This window comes from Emydura macquarii, unplaced genomic scaffold (genome assembly GCF_026122565.2).
Source record: "Emydura macquarii macquarii isolate MOO-44397 ecotype Brisbane River unplaced genomic scaffold, CSIRO-AGI_Emac_v2 contig_2768, whole genome shotgun sequence".
Lineage (NCBI taxonomy): Eukaryota > Metazoa > Chordata > Testudines > Chelidae > Emydura > Emydura macquarii.
Genome location: NW_027132905.1, coordinates 11,295,305 through 11,310,343, shown reverse-complemented (window position 1 = coordinate 11,310,343; position 15,039 = coordinate 11,295,305). Strand labels below are relative to the sequence as shown.

The following is a 15,039-nucleotide window of genomic DNA, read 5'->3' as shown; positions in this document are numbered from 1 at the left end:
CAATGGCTATTAGACAAGATGGCCAGGAATGCAACCCCATGCTCCAGGTGTCTCTAAATCTTCAACTGCCAGAAGCTGGGCATGGACAACAAGGGATGGATCACTTGATAATTTCCCTGTTCTGGTAATTCCCTTGAAGCATCTGCCCCTGGCCACTGTCAGAAGACAGGATACTGGGCTAGATGGTCCATTGGTCTGATCCAATATAGCCATTTTTATGTTCTTATGTTAAGCTGCCACTTAGTTGGGATCTTGTGCAATTCTTGTAGACCTAATTCTAGCTAGAGGTCTGTAAATCCTGTCCCGGTTTATAAAGGAGCTTCACAAGGTTATAGAAAGTGAGGAAGAAATCTAGCCTTCTATATGGTCTCATGCACAGAAAAATAAAAAGTTCTTCTTCGAGTGCTTGCTTATGTCGATTCCATTGTAGGTGCGTGCGCACCCCCATGCATGGTTACCAGAATTTTTTTTTCCCCCAAGCAGTACCCGTAGGCTGACTTCAGCACCTCCTGGAGTCCTGCACACATGCCATGGCATATGGCGTCAGTACCTACGTGCTGCGTCAAACACATCTGAGACTCGGGCCACTCCAGCTGTGGCTGGCGTCAGTGCACACCTTGAGCAGGCACCACTTAGACAGAGTGGTCACGGTGCCAGCACAAGTCCTAACCTCCCTGGGATGGTGCTTCGACCCTGGGTCAGTGATGGAAGGGTCCTTGTCTTTGCAACAGTCACCCAGTACTCCTAATCCAAGGTGTCCCACGTGGACCTATCCCATAGACCACAGGTGTCCAGCCTTTGGAACACCAAGGATTGCATTCAAACCCAGCCAGGAGCGTGGCTCTGCGGAGAGGGTGCTGGAGCGCAAGTCAGAAGGTTGGGTTCTGCTCCTGGTGGCACATGCACTGACTCACCTGTGACCTTGAGTGGGGTCAATTAACCACTCTGTGCTGCATTTTGCCGACCTACCCCCCTCGGTGACTCTCGTATCGGACACGTCAGACTTGGGGTGGGAGCGCACATCAGCTTGGGTCACAGCACACAGGGGTCCTGGTCAAGAAAGGACCAGGGGCTGCACATAAATATCAGGGAGCTCAGGGCGATCCGCCTGGCATGTAAAGTATTCCTTCCTTTCCTGAGAGGCAAGGTGGTCCAAGTTCTGACGGACAACACCGCCGCAGTGTATTATATCAACAAGCAGGGCGGGGCCCACTCCCCAGCCCTCTGCCAGGAGGCGGTGAGCCTGGGGAACCTAGTGATAGGGCACGATATTCACCTGATAGCTTCACACCTCCCTGGTATCAGGAACACCACAGCAGACCGCCTCAACAGGACATTCGTAACTTGCCACGAGAGGTCTCCACCCGTCGGTAGCTGACATGATTTTCCGGAGGTGGGGGTTTCCCCAAGTGGATCTCTTTGCTTCCAGGATCAACAGGAAATGCAGCCAGTTTTGCTCCATTCGAGGGCCAGACAATGGGGAGTTGTCAGACGCCTTCCTGTTGTCATGGTCGGGGAGGCTGCTGTATGCCTTCCCTCCCGTTCCGTTGATTCACTGGGTCCTGTTAAAAATCAAATGAGACAAGATGAACGTCATTCTTATAGCACCCACATGGCCCGGGCAGCACTGGTTCACGACACTCTTGGAGCTGTCAGTTGCCCTCCCACCCCGGAGCTGCCGCATTGGCACAAACCGGTTTCCCAGGTCCAGGGCCACCTTCTGCAGCCAGACCTGGAGTCCCTGCACCTGACGGCGTGGAGGCTGAGTGGCTGAACCTGGAGGAACGGGCTTGCTCGTCTCAGGTGCAGGCTATACTAATGGGTAGCAGGCAACCTTCCACCAGGGCGTCATATTTAGCCAAGTGGGAGAGATTCACTTGCTGAGCCACAGCCGATCATGCCCCACCAGGCATCAGTCCAGACGGTGTTAGATTACCTATTGCACCTTAAGCTCCAGGGCCTAGCCACCGCCTCGTTGAAGGTGCATCTGGTTGCCGTATCAGCCTTCCATCCGCCCATTCAAGGGAGGTCAGTGGCGGTTAGGTTCCTGAAAGGTATAGAGAGACTTTACCCCCTGGTTAGGGACCTGTTACCCCCCCCCCCCGGGACCTGAACGTAGTCCTCTCCAGGCTCACGGGGGAACCATTCAAGCCTTTGGCTACCTGCTCCCTATTGTTGCTCTCATGGAAGGTGGCCTTCCTAGGAGCCATCGCCTTGGCTAGGATGATATTGGAGATTAGGGCACTTACCTCAGAGCCGCCGTATACGATCTTTTATAAGGACAAGGTCCAGCTGAGGCCTCACTCGGCCTTTCTCCCCAAAGTGGTGTTACAATTCCATGCCAGTCAGGACATCTTCCTGCCTGTATTCTTCCCGAAGCTGCATGCCTTGGAGGAGGAACAGAGCTGGCACATGCTGGACGTGCGCGGAGCCCTGGCTTTTTACATCGAGAGGATGAAACTGTTTCGTAAGTACATGGAGTTGTTCATGGCGGTGGCTGACAGGATGAAGGGCTTACTTGTCTCTTCGCAGCGGATCTTCTCCTGGATAACCTCCTGCATTAAGTTCTGCTACGAGCAGGAGAAGATCCCCATTCCGGGAAGTGTCACAGCTCACTCAACTAGAGCGCAGGCCTCTTCTGCGGCATTCCTGGCGCAAGTGCCTATTCAGGACATATGCAAAGCTGCTACGTGGCCATCTGTGCACACCTTTACGTCCCACTGTGCCATTGTTCAGCAGGCAAGGGACGACGCAGCTTTGGCAGAGTGGTACTGCAGACAGCTCATCTGTGAGCTCCGAACCCGCCTCCAAGGTACTGCTTGGGAGTCATCTGCAATGGAATCGGCGTGAGCAAGCACTCGAAGAAGAGACGGTTACTTACCTTGAAACTATTGTTCTTCAAGATGTGCTGCTCATGTTCATTCCATAACCCGCCCCTGTCCTCGCTGTCGGAATTATGGCAAGAAGGAACTGAGGGGCGTAGGGCCGGTGGCACCTAATATACTGCAGCATGTGCACAGGGCTCCAGGGGGCGCCGAAGCCGGCCCTACGGGTACTGCTAGGGGGGAAAAAAATTCCAGTAACTGTGCATGGGGGTGCGCACGCACCTACAATGGAATGGACATAAGCAACACATCTCGAAGAACAACCATTACAAAGAAAGTAACCGTCTTTTATATGGAGTTGATCAGATCCCAAATGTCAACTAGTGCCAAGTCTTGAGAAAATGCTTTAATTGCCTTTCTAGATTGAGAACTAGAGATTTTAGCGCATTAGACTTATTAATTAACAGATTTAGAATACAGTTGTAAAGTATCCCACAAGGCCCCTTAGATTAGAAGCCAGTTTGAGAGCTGTGAGCACAAGGAAAAACTCCAGGGACTCACAAATACGAAGTCTTTTCACTTAAATGCCCAGTTCATTAACATGCAACTTCTATTAACATTAATAAGTGGTGACCCTTGTAAATTCCTTACATATCTCCCATCAGCTTAGAGCAGCTAAGCTAGAGATCTTACATTGATGATTGATGCAACTGCACCATTGTAAACTCTCTAGTATAGCCAGGCCCCTAGGTGTCAAAGTCCTGACAGATGTCAGACACTGAAGATTGTATTTGCTAGGAGCTACACCTGGCTCATGCATCATAAAATCAGCTGATCAGCATTACTGCATTGCAGTGTTTTGAGTACTGTGCTGGAATTGCAAGCCTTCACTTTAGGAGTGGGAAAGGTTTTCTAGTTCTGCTTCCAGGCGAGGGGCCTCTGTAGCAAAGCATGCAAGTAGCAGCAGTCACTTTGCAGACTGACATCCTAAAATAAGGTGGGGTGAGAAGTGCCTTTCTGTCTTAGGGAGCAGCCTGCTTTTCTCTCTCTGCTTTGTGGTTCTTATATGTTATTCTGAATTCTAAGAAATAAAGTAGTGGAATCTTCCAGCAAGAATATTTATATTTTTTAATCTCACTTCTCTGTTTGTATAACATGAAATATAAGTATGTTCTAGAGAAGACCCTCAAGAGCTGTGCTTGGCTACAAAAAAATTCACAAATATAGGACCAAATCCTCAGATGGTATAAATCAGCAAGCTCCATTGACTTCAGCCAATTGTCTGGTCACAGATATAATCAAGAGCTACCAAAATGTTGGAGGAAGAACAAACCATCCCTTGCCATCTCAGAAAGGAGGGATGATGACGTGCATATAGAACCTTATTCAGACTGTAGGTTCATTAGTTCATGAAGCTTATGATAGTTACAAATGGTCTCAGCATCTAGCAAAGTCACATGGGCTTTGATATCAAACTGTATCATTTTCTCTTATCACAATGGATAGAGAAAAGGATAATCTACAACAACAGGTTATAGACAGATATGTAGGATGATGTTATACTAAAGGAAGCAGAACCTAGTTAAGGGATCTAGTAAAGACCTAGTTAAGGCTGGAATTGTTCATCTTGGAAAAGAGACTGTGATAAAGGTCTGTAAAATCATGAATGGTATGGAGAAAGTGAATCAGAAAGTGTAATTTACACCTTCACATAACACACAAACTAGGGATCATCCAATGAAATTAATAGACAGCAGATTTAACACACATATAAGGAGGAACTTCTTCACACATGTCATAGTCAACCCGTGGAACTCATTGCCAGGGGATATTGTGATGGTCAGAAGTATAAATGGGTTCAAAAGAGAATTAGATAAGTTCACAGAGGATAGGTCCATCAATGGCTCTTAGCCAAGATGGGCAGGGATACAACCTCAAGCTCCGCGTGTCCCAAAATCTCTGACTGACAAAAGCTGGGACTGGATAATAGGATGAATCACTTGATAAATTGCCCAGTTCTGTTCACTCCCTCTGAAGCATCTGGCACTGGCCATTGTCAGAAGACAAGATACTGGACTGGATGGACCATTGGTCTGGCCCAGTTTGGTCGTTATGTTCTTACACAGTACTACTGGTAAAGGCCCTAGTCTTTACCTCTAGAGATCTGGGATCAGATTCTGACCTTCAGGACACAAATGGAAATTATTTCTGTGGTGTGTCTGCCCCATCCCTAGCCAATTACAGATCCTTACAAATGCCTCATAATGGTCAGCCTCACCTAAGAACAGGGCCAGCCCTGAAATAGCAGGGATATTGTACAGTCTTCCAGAAATGGGGTGCCCCAGCAGATCTCTGGGGGAATGGTTGCAGAGTGTCCGACCGAGTGCGGATGGATTCTAACCGGCACAGATTGTCACGGTAAGTTGTAAAACTTACATCTAATTTACATCAAATACTAAATTTCACCATTTTTACCATAGCCATTTTGATCAGTAAAAAGATTTTTTTTCCCCATTAACCAAAATGGAAAGAAAGCAAAAAGACAGTGCCCCATTCCCAGCTCCCCACAACACACCCCACCACCAAAAAGACAGCCTCCAGACATGTCAAAATCGAGTATTTCAGGTGTGATCCCCAGTACATGGTTGTATGTTAGTGTCCAGTTATTCATAGTAACCGAACAGAGTAAACTCTATTCTGGGAACCTTGCTCAGTGCTCTGGAGAGGTGCACAGTGCTAATGACTGCATCATCTGCAGAGCTAAGTGTTTGAATAACATAGGGGTATGCTGATGACAAGAGAGAGTGCTTGGATACATCTTTTTGTGTCCCAGATCTTTCATACATCATCCCCTTCTCACCCGAGCACTTGCTACTATCCAACCCTTTTCACAGGCCAGCTGGGGTTCTCCTTGGGCTAACTGCTTGTTAGAAATTCACAGCACTTCAAGTTGTTTTTCTCAGGGTAAATCAAATACAGCTCAAAGAGGCAGGCAGATTCTGTTTTGAAACCAGCTTCAGAATACAAAACCTTACAAGCCCAGCTGCCACTTCAGTTTGTTCTGTATTGTAGTTCAGGGATGTCCACAGGGGCTATCAGACCATCACAACCTTCACCATCTTCTGCTGCAAGGGAACAGGGCCATTCTGTGACCTACCTGTTCCAACATAAACAGAGAGTGTTGTGCACGTTTAATAAAAAACAGCAAACCATCACAAAAACTACTGCACACACAATTTTCTGCTGGAGGAAAGGAAGGAAGAGAGAAAGAGGAGAAAGAGAAAGTGCCACATATGACAAACATTAGTCACTTCTCTAAATAAGCTACTGGAAGTTGCTCAGAGGGAGGAACAAAAACCTATATAGAATACGATACAATAGAATAGAATCATGCTCCTTTAAGAATATTAGCTAGATTAGGGAGAATTCTATTTTGCACCTTCCCTTGGAATTGTTATTTTGTGTTGCATTTCTACCTCTGGACCTTTTGGGCCCTTATTCTCTGATCAGCCCTGCTACCCTTTCAGTAACACTTTCCCTAGCATCTAGACTCTTCTGCTTTTAAAAAGCATGAGCTAAGAGTGGTGCTGTTTAGTTCTTATGACCAAAAATGCTCAGAAACTACCTGATCATAGCAGTGGCTCCAGAAGTAAAGGCCAACTGTTTGGGTTCTTCGTAGGTACAAAATATGGCTTATTACCCAACAGGACTGCAGTATGGGACTGAATCAAGGTCCTCTCTGTGCCAATTGACATTGCCATGCCAGGGATAACTCAGTCATCATCATCCAGCACGGAGCTGCTCCTAAACTGTTCTGAAATTACACACAAAAGTAAAAAAAAAAAAAACTACATAATACAGGCAGTTTCCCCCAACTAAGGCTCTTGAAATTGTAATGAAAAGTATTTTAAATGGCATTAAAATATTAAAGATCTGCTCAGACTCAGACAACTAAATGCAATTAAAGGGCAAGGAGGTCTAAAAAAAAAAAAAAAAGCAAGGAGGGAATTGAAACGAGGAGGGGAACAGGTATGAAATACACAGAGCACAGTGAACAGAAATGCAATCTTGGGTGTTGAGACACAAAGCGCTGAGATATGAATGGTGACTGAGGCCATGTCACTTCCCCACCCCCTTTTCTATAAAAATAATTCTCTGAAAAATGAGATCTAGCCCAGAGTCACAAAATATCCTTCTGCCTGCCTGAATGTATGGAATAATCTTGTCCTTTGTGTTTAGTATAAAAAAAAATACACCATAAAGAAAAGGCCATTCTAGTCTATTCATCTCTGCACTCCAATGAGTGCATATGCCACTCAAACTACTCTTGCTGTGATTCGGGTGTCATCTAAACCCTCCTTAATATGGGCCCATTCCTGGAAGGTGGCAAACATCATCAATTCCCCTTGACTTCACTGGAGTCAGGGTTGAGGGGACTCAGCACCTAGCACATCATAGGAGATTGGGTCCTAGGTTCATATAGCTTCACAGCTCCCGCTGAAGTATCTATCTCTCTATATACACACAGTATCTATCCTGCGAGAAGAACCTGCATATGATGACTGCAGCCAGAGAATGTCTTAGAGCTGCTAGTATATTACAACCTCTAAACCTAGCACAAGGCTCTGTTACAGAAGGGGAAAGGTGGTGATACTTAGGTGTAGTAAAGCCTGAGAGCCACGAGGTGGCCCCCATTCCCAGTTGGATGTGGGGGAGTGTCAATAGACTAGTGTGATAGAACAAAGGAGGGGTTTGATGGGATAACAAGCGTGTTCTCTCAGCAGCCAGTGTCGCATTTTTAAATGGCCATGTAACAATGTTCCTTTTGTTTTGTTATAATTCAGCACACAAGGTTTGAGAGAGATCCCGCCGTCTGGCTTACACCAAAAGGATGGATCCTGTCCAAACTGCATCTCAGCCTTTGTCCTTTTCTGATGTGACTAGAACACCGGACGCAGTGATCTACCTGAGCCCACAGGAAGCTTGTGTAAATTAATACATGGGCAGGATGCTTTGCATGATATCAGGGTCTGCCTCCCTAGCTCCCTGGTGCCAGCCACAAACACTCCATCATAGGAGTCAGCCCACCGCCTCGTTCTTTTCTACAGCACTGTTCAGTGCTGACACTAACCGCACACGCAATGTTGCCGTGGCTTGGCAAAGCATGCTCTCGGCGCCCTGATTTGCCAATGACGTCAGTGGGAGTTTGGGCAGAGGAAGGAATGCAAGGTTGGACTGTTGCTGAATGATCTGTTTAGACAGGAATTAAAATGAATGTCCTGCCCTCGGCCGTTTAGCTTCTCCGAAATGCATCTGTGCACGAGTGAACCTGCCTTTTGAATGTGTGGACACAGCACAGCTGTGGCCTTCCTCTCTGTTTCCCACACAGTTGATTTCATAGAGGAGATGGAGTTACCTCGACACACACAGTTAGGGTGAGATCTCCTTGCTCGTAGCAGCTATTCAAAAGGTAGCTGGGAGCAGACAAGGGTGAGGTCGCTGAGCCAACCTGCAAAGCACAACAGGGTAGCTCCAGGTAAGCACAGGGATGGAGTTGGGCACACTTTTATTTTATTTCTCGTCCCTAGAGGCATAACATGTGCCCATCACTAGCCCCTACGGCAACATCCAGTCAGTTGAAATGGGACTGTGAGCCATAACCACCCCTCCAAGCCAGCAGACTGGCCCAGCTGGAGTTGTGGCACATCAGCCAGGCACACACTAGCCAGTCCCTTGGAAGAGGATACAGTAGAGCAGTAGAGCAGGCAAAGCATTGAGAAGGTTGAAGTCTTTTGTGTCCCATTCCAGTGCACATGTGCCACATAAGACAACACTTAGCCCTTAATTCCTGATCAGAATAACCACGGTACCCCAGCCGAACTGCAGTTTAAAGCAAATCTGTACGTTTTAGCTGGACAAATGCTATGCAAAAGTTGAAAGAAATTGAGCAGGGAAAAAAATCCTACATTTGAATAATCAGCAAAGAGACAATAATAGAACATTGACATGGAAAAGAGAAGTAAGCAGTCACTCCAGACGCGGGGAAATTGAGCACGAAAGAGGAGGAGAAAGGAGAACCTAAATGTGAGGCAATGAGACACAGAAATTGCTCTATTTGCCCATCAGATGTCACTCGTGGCCCACCAGTTCTTCAGCTATGTTGCAGGAGGGAATTCATTAAATAGGGCCCGGGAATTAAGAGCTGAGGGAAATGACTCAAAATGGGGTGAGGACTGACACCTAAGGATTAATTTCCAAGATACACACAAGAGCGGAGCAGTGCACAAGTCCCATACTTTGTTCTTGGGGCTTCTGGCTGTGTGCAATATTCATATCGAAGCTCAGACCCACTTAAACTGAGCCAGAGGTCTGATGCTTTCATGAACAGCTGCAATGCAAATCAAGTTTGGTGAAACAGGTGGGGAACCAGCGAACTTCAATCCCATCAGCTGGGCTCACTTCCTAGTCTCTGCTTGAAGGAGCTACAGGATTCTTACTGTCATCAATGGCTCTGATTCACCATGGCCTTGTACAGTTCTCATAGACTTTCAGGCCAGAAAGGGACGATCATGATCATCTAGTCTGACCTCCTGCCCATCACAGGCAGGTTATTTACACCACTGCAAAATGGGTGTCAAATGCTGCAAATCACCTGTCTCACACTCCTGTAAATGACTAATCCAGGCCCAAAGCAACAGAGAATCAGGCTCAATGTTTTTGGGAAGGGCCCAGGAGTTTGGGGAGGGGGGGGGAGGGCTGGTTTACACTATAAAGTTAGATTGATCCAGCTACATTGCTCAAGGGTGAGAAAAATCCACAACCCTGAGCAACGTATTTAAGCCGACCAAACCCCTGGTGTAGACAGTGCTAGGTCGACGGAAGAGTCCTTCCATGGACGAAGATACCACCTCGTGGGGAGGTGGCTTTCCTATGCCAATGGGAGAACCCCGCTCGTCGGCGTAGGCGGCGTCTACACTGAAGCGCTGTGGTGGCGCAGCTGCAGCATTGAAAGTGGAGACCAGCCCAGAAGAAAACAAACAGTCAGAAGGGCTCGATGAGGGGGAGAAGGCAGGCTGGAGGGTGCTGAGGCAAGAGAAGAGGAGGTTGGCTCTGGAGGGAGGGGTGTGAGAGAGAGGCCAATTGTGAAGGGTTCCTTTGGGGGTCTGCGTTATCAGCGTCTGGCCTTCAAATGTAGCTGCAGCAGCTGGCTCTTTTCCAGCCTCCATGGACCAAACTGCAGGGCTCACCTCATGACCGGATCCACGCAGGGTTCTCACGGTCCCTCATAGTCAATCTCCAAAGCATTGTCACATTCCTGATGGGAATTCTGGTCTTGGCAAGAACTTGATTAGACCTTCTCTCTTCATAAAGGCAGCTCGTACCAGTGCCCCAGTGTCGATACTTACTGCTTTTTACTAATTACCCAGTGGGCCTGTTACACAGCAGACACAGAACTCCAGCCACCACTCAATCTGCCTTTGCAATGGGGTAAAGGCAGGGGTGCTGCCCGGGAGGATGGTTTTGTGGCTGAAGCACTAGACAGGGAGGCAGGAGTCCTGAGTTCTCTTCCCACCTCTACCACCACTTGGTGACCTTAGGCAGCTCACTAATAATCACAGTTTCAGACATCTCCATTAATTTAGGGGCGCCTCATTGGCTGGGTGGTCCAGCTGAGACAGTGAGCACCCACGGCTCCACTTACAGTGGGATAATGGGGAGTTGTGGATGCTCAGCACCTCTGAAAATCAAGCCCCATGTGACTCAAGTTGGCATCCAGTCACTGAGGCACCCCAACTTCGGAGGCACTCTGGAAAACAATGGCATACAGGAGCGAGAAGAGAAGAGAGAGTCTCTCATCAGGCTGTGTGTGAGAGGAAGGGGCTCTCCATTTGCTCATCTCTGCGGTGTTGGAGTGAACACTTAGCGGTTGGACTTGAGCCCAGGGCTTCCACATAATTCACTGCCTTGCAGTATTTGGCCACTTATTTTTCAGGTGAATTAGAGTTAGCTACTTAAGTGACTAACTAGTGCTCAGTTCCACAGCAGCCTATCAGGCAGAGGAGCCCACATGAAATCGTTTTGTGAACAGAAATAAAGAGGAGGCAATTTCTGGGTTTGTGTCTTTCTTCCATCTTGCACTAAATATGATACAGACTTTCCTGATGTCAGCATGCAGTTTAGAACTCAGTCACTAGTTGGCCATGGAGAGCAACGGTAGCTGCTTAAATCTGTGCTAAAGACATTTCTTTAAATAACTATTAGGAGAGGAAATGGGAAATACCCCTGTAGACTTTTAGTTTCACCTGGGACAACATGCCTCTATGCCTTCTATGCTTCTCATACCCTCTAGTTTGTCCTGTTTAGTCCTTTAGTCAAAATCAGAACTGGCCTGATCTTACCATGATTTATTTGTATTGTGGTCGTGCTAGGAGCCCACATCATGGACCATTGTGCTAGGCACTGTACAAACAACAAAAAGAATCCCTGCTCCACAGAGCTTTTGCCCCAGTCTGAAGGCTAAGTGGAAATTTTATATGGCTTAATGAAATTTGGCCAATCATTTCTTAATATGTGAATAAGAATCTCTGTAGTTCTGGGTCTTATGGAAAGGAAATTTATGGGCTCAGGTAGTTCTGGAGTCTGGAAGCTTGGGCCAGGTCTGAAGTTCAGATTAAACATGCGTATTGAACTAAATCCAGAACTAAGCACCCAGTTTAAGGCCTTGCATTTCAGGTTTGTAATGAGTTAAGTGTCACGCACCATGGTCTAGGCACTGCAGCCTAGTGGTCAGAACAGGCCTCAGGACTAGCCGTCAGAGCAGAACTGGGAGACAGAACAGGAGTCATGGTCAGGGGACAAGCCAGTGGGCGGAGCCAGAACAGAACTGGGGTCGTGGTCAGAGGATATGTCAGTGGTCGGAGCAGGAGTTGGGGTGGGAGTCCAAAGGAAGGTAGAGAGTAGAGCAGGGGCAGGTGCAAGCAGATACAAGGACCGGTACAGGAAGCAGGTCTGGTGCGACTACAGGCATAAAATGCATTGAGTAACCACTGGACTGCCGTTGCTACAAGGCTTAAATGATGATCTGCTGGTTCTTCTCATAGACTCTAAGGTCAGAAGGGACCAATATGATCATCTAGTCTGACCTCCTACACAACGCAGGCCACAGAACCTCACCCACCCACTCCTGTAATAAACCTCTAACCTATCACTGAGTTATTAGTCCTCAAATCAAGGTTTAAAGACTTCAAGGTACAGAGAATCCACCAGCAAGTGAGCCATGCCCCATGCTACAGAGGAAGGCGAAAACCCCCCCCCCGAACCTTTGCCAATCTGCCCTGGGGGAAAATTCCTTCCCAACCTCAATATAACCATCTTCTGTCCAATCAGCAAGCAGAGTCACTCAGTGAGATCTTATTGGGCCCAGCGAGCTCATTAGATTACGAGGTGACTGTGCCCGGAGCCCGCTGAGCTCCTCACACTAGCTCACTGAGGCTTCCCTGCTTGGAAGGAGCTTCAAATAAGACCAGGCTGAGTTTTGGGGCTGCAAAGTGAGACCGTAATTGGCTCTGAATCGGAGCTTTCCCCAAGGTTCCTTTGTCAGGCTCGTAAAGAGAGTTCAATGAACCCACACTGATTGAAGTGAGTGGGGGTGTGAATACACCTGAACCCAGAACACCACGAGGAGATTCACCCAGAAGAAAAGGAAAAAGGAGGGTTGGCAAGGGTTTTTTTTATACTTTTATTAGGCCAGAGGTTGCAAAACCAAAACCACTATGTGAATCCAAATGGGACATTTCAGCACCAGTTTCCAATCTTTCCCATGGAGGTTAGCCCTTCCCCATGGACTCTCAGGTGGGGGAATGCTGCCTGTTTGCAGCCTTCAGATCACTATCATTTAATGTGAACTGAAATGGGGGGGGGGGGGGGGAAGTGAACCAGCATAGGGTCTGAACACCACCAGAGACTCCGTGCCAATGTGTAGAGGCTGGTTAGTCTCGACCTAGTTCCATGTGTCCATATTTCCCGACCCATCAGCAGAATGTTCCAGTAGTTGCATCCTGGTTTTCTCAGAGAGACTAGGGTTAAATAACCCTCTTATTTCTAGGGCAGGTCCCTCTCGGGCAGGAAGAAGTACATTGGTGTTGGTAGGGCCAGACTGGACAGACTACAGCTCAGGATGCTATGCTAAGGCACGTGTCTCCCCAACAAGTGCATACGGCCTCGATTTCTCCAAAGCCACCACCACACTCCAGTCCTCTGCAGTCCAGAGTCTTCTTCCTCCCACCTTCAACCATCCTCTTCTACAGTGTAGGACTATGCCCACCCATCATTGCCCAGAGCTTACCTCACTGCTTCTGCTGGGTCTCTGCGATGCTCCTTCCCCCCTCCTGACACAACCTTTGGGACAGAAACAGGAGAGACCCTTTGCTAAATGGCTTGTATTTTTTTTTTTTTTGGCCTGGATAGGCACAAATAAAATTGTACCCATGTAGGCAAAAGCATAGATCATTTACCAGCCAGAGCAAAGTGCACCCTGTGCTTGTGAAGTCTTGTGATGGAGGAGTGTGGGTGAAGTTTTCGTTGTCACTGTCCCTGCTGGATCTATTCGCAGGGAACCACAGCCCCTTCCGTGCAGTGTGGCTGTTCACCAAGAGACTGATTTTTCTTCAGGAATCAAGAATGAAGTGGACTGTTGCACAATAAAACTTCACTGGATTTTTTTTTCTCGTTCCTAGGCTGGGTGTTTCACTCAGACAGATGGTGTTTATACAACTGCAAGGTGTTGGCAGCAGATACCAGCCAGCCCTGTCCAAGGCCCCTCCGTCACCTGGCCCTGTCTGTCTTATTCTATCATCCTGATGGAACCACCACTGTGATATTTAAAGTAATAATAGGGAAGCTGGTCCATTGTTGTTTTTTGTGGCACTATATAAATAATGTTATTGGTCAGTGCTCTCTTTGTTTTCCCCCAAAGAAAAGAAATAACCTTGCAAATAAACTGCCTTTGCACTCTGGAGCTATTGTTTTATTTCTGTTTTAATCATGGGTACTATTTTCTTTACCCAAATAATAATTACAGTAAAAAACCCACCCAGTCACCCAGAAAAACAAAGGGAATTCACTGCTTTTATCTGGAAGAGAGCCTATCCCTCCATTATCTTCCCTACTATCTGGTGATTCAGGATGGCACCCGCACTTTTATCTCAGTAGGAATGAAACAGCCAAGATTTCTCTCAGGCCCCTGGGGCAGCCATCCAATAACTAGATAAAATTAAACAACATTAAACAAAAGAAGCCTGGGGAACGAAAAAAAAAAAAAAAAAAAAGAGGGGGGGGGGAGGTAGACGACACTGGAAATAATGTTTAGTGCCTACTAAGTAGGAAACGTTAATGATGATTTATGGAAAAGTTAAACAATTGGACCCTAAATCAATTTGGCTCCAAGTCTCCCTCCTGTTTAATTAATACAAAGCCTCCACATCATGTTTGATCTTGAAAGTGATCTTTTCCAAAATAATGCCTGGCCCTGATGAGGTTCTACAGTACATGCTGTATATTACAGGCTTCCAGAATCCTTCTATGTTTAAGAACTATTATTCCTCATATTCCGGGGGCGGAAGGGGGGGAGAGGCGGAGGGGGCGTGAAACTTTTGTAAGGGTGCTCCAGGCACAGATTATGCTGTTAGCTTCATGCAATAATGTAACCATGGAAGTCCTTGAATGCTATCCACTCCCATTATGTGATCTCAGCCTTAGAATCAAATCAGAAACACTTTGCTCCTGGGAGGAGGGTTCGGAGCAAGGCATTTGGGTTTGTAGAGTTAGAGCTAGGAGAGCCTAGAGAAAAACTCACCCAGGTGAGCAGGTAATTTGCTGGCTCACAAACTTGCAGAGGGAAAGCTTCGTGTCAGTGAAATAACTGAGAAGTCAGAATTCCTGGGTAAGCTCGAAAGCCTCTCTCTTTCACAACAGAAGCTGGGCCAGTAAAAGACATCACCTCACCTTCCCCCTGCTTTGTCTTTCTTTCTATATATGCACATTGAGATATCAGAGAGCAAAGCACTGGCAACCTGTTATAAAGCTTTTAATCCTTTTTTATTAAAGATGGCCACCTGGGAAATTTGGAACTAGAACTGAAATTTTGGATCAAACCATTATGACTCCAGAGTCTAGCTTCTTCAGAATTAGAGAGAGTTTTCACAGCTGGAGTTCT

At 47.1% G+C, this 15,039-nt stretch overlaps 1 long non-coding RNA gene across 1 annotated transcript; it reads right to left on the bottom strand.

Annotated features, from left to right (window-relative positions):
* Positions 1-4,972: 4,972 nt before the first annotated feature.
* On the bottom strand, positions 4,973-13,218 carry LOC137165498 (uncharacterized). Its single transcript, XR_010923387.1, has 3 exons — positions 13,171-13,218; positions 6,451-6,639; positions 4,973-5,982 (listed from the first exon to the last, which is right to left on the bottom strand). It is a non-coding gene; the product is annotated as an uncharacterized lncRNA (long non-coding RNA).
* Positions 13,219-15,039: the final 1,821 nt, after the last annotated feature.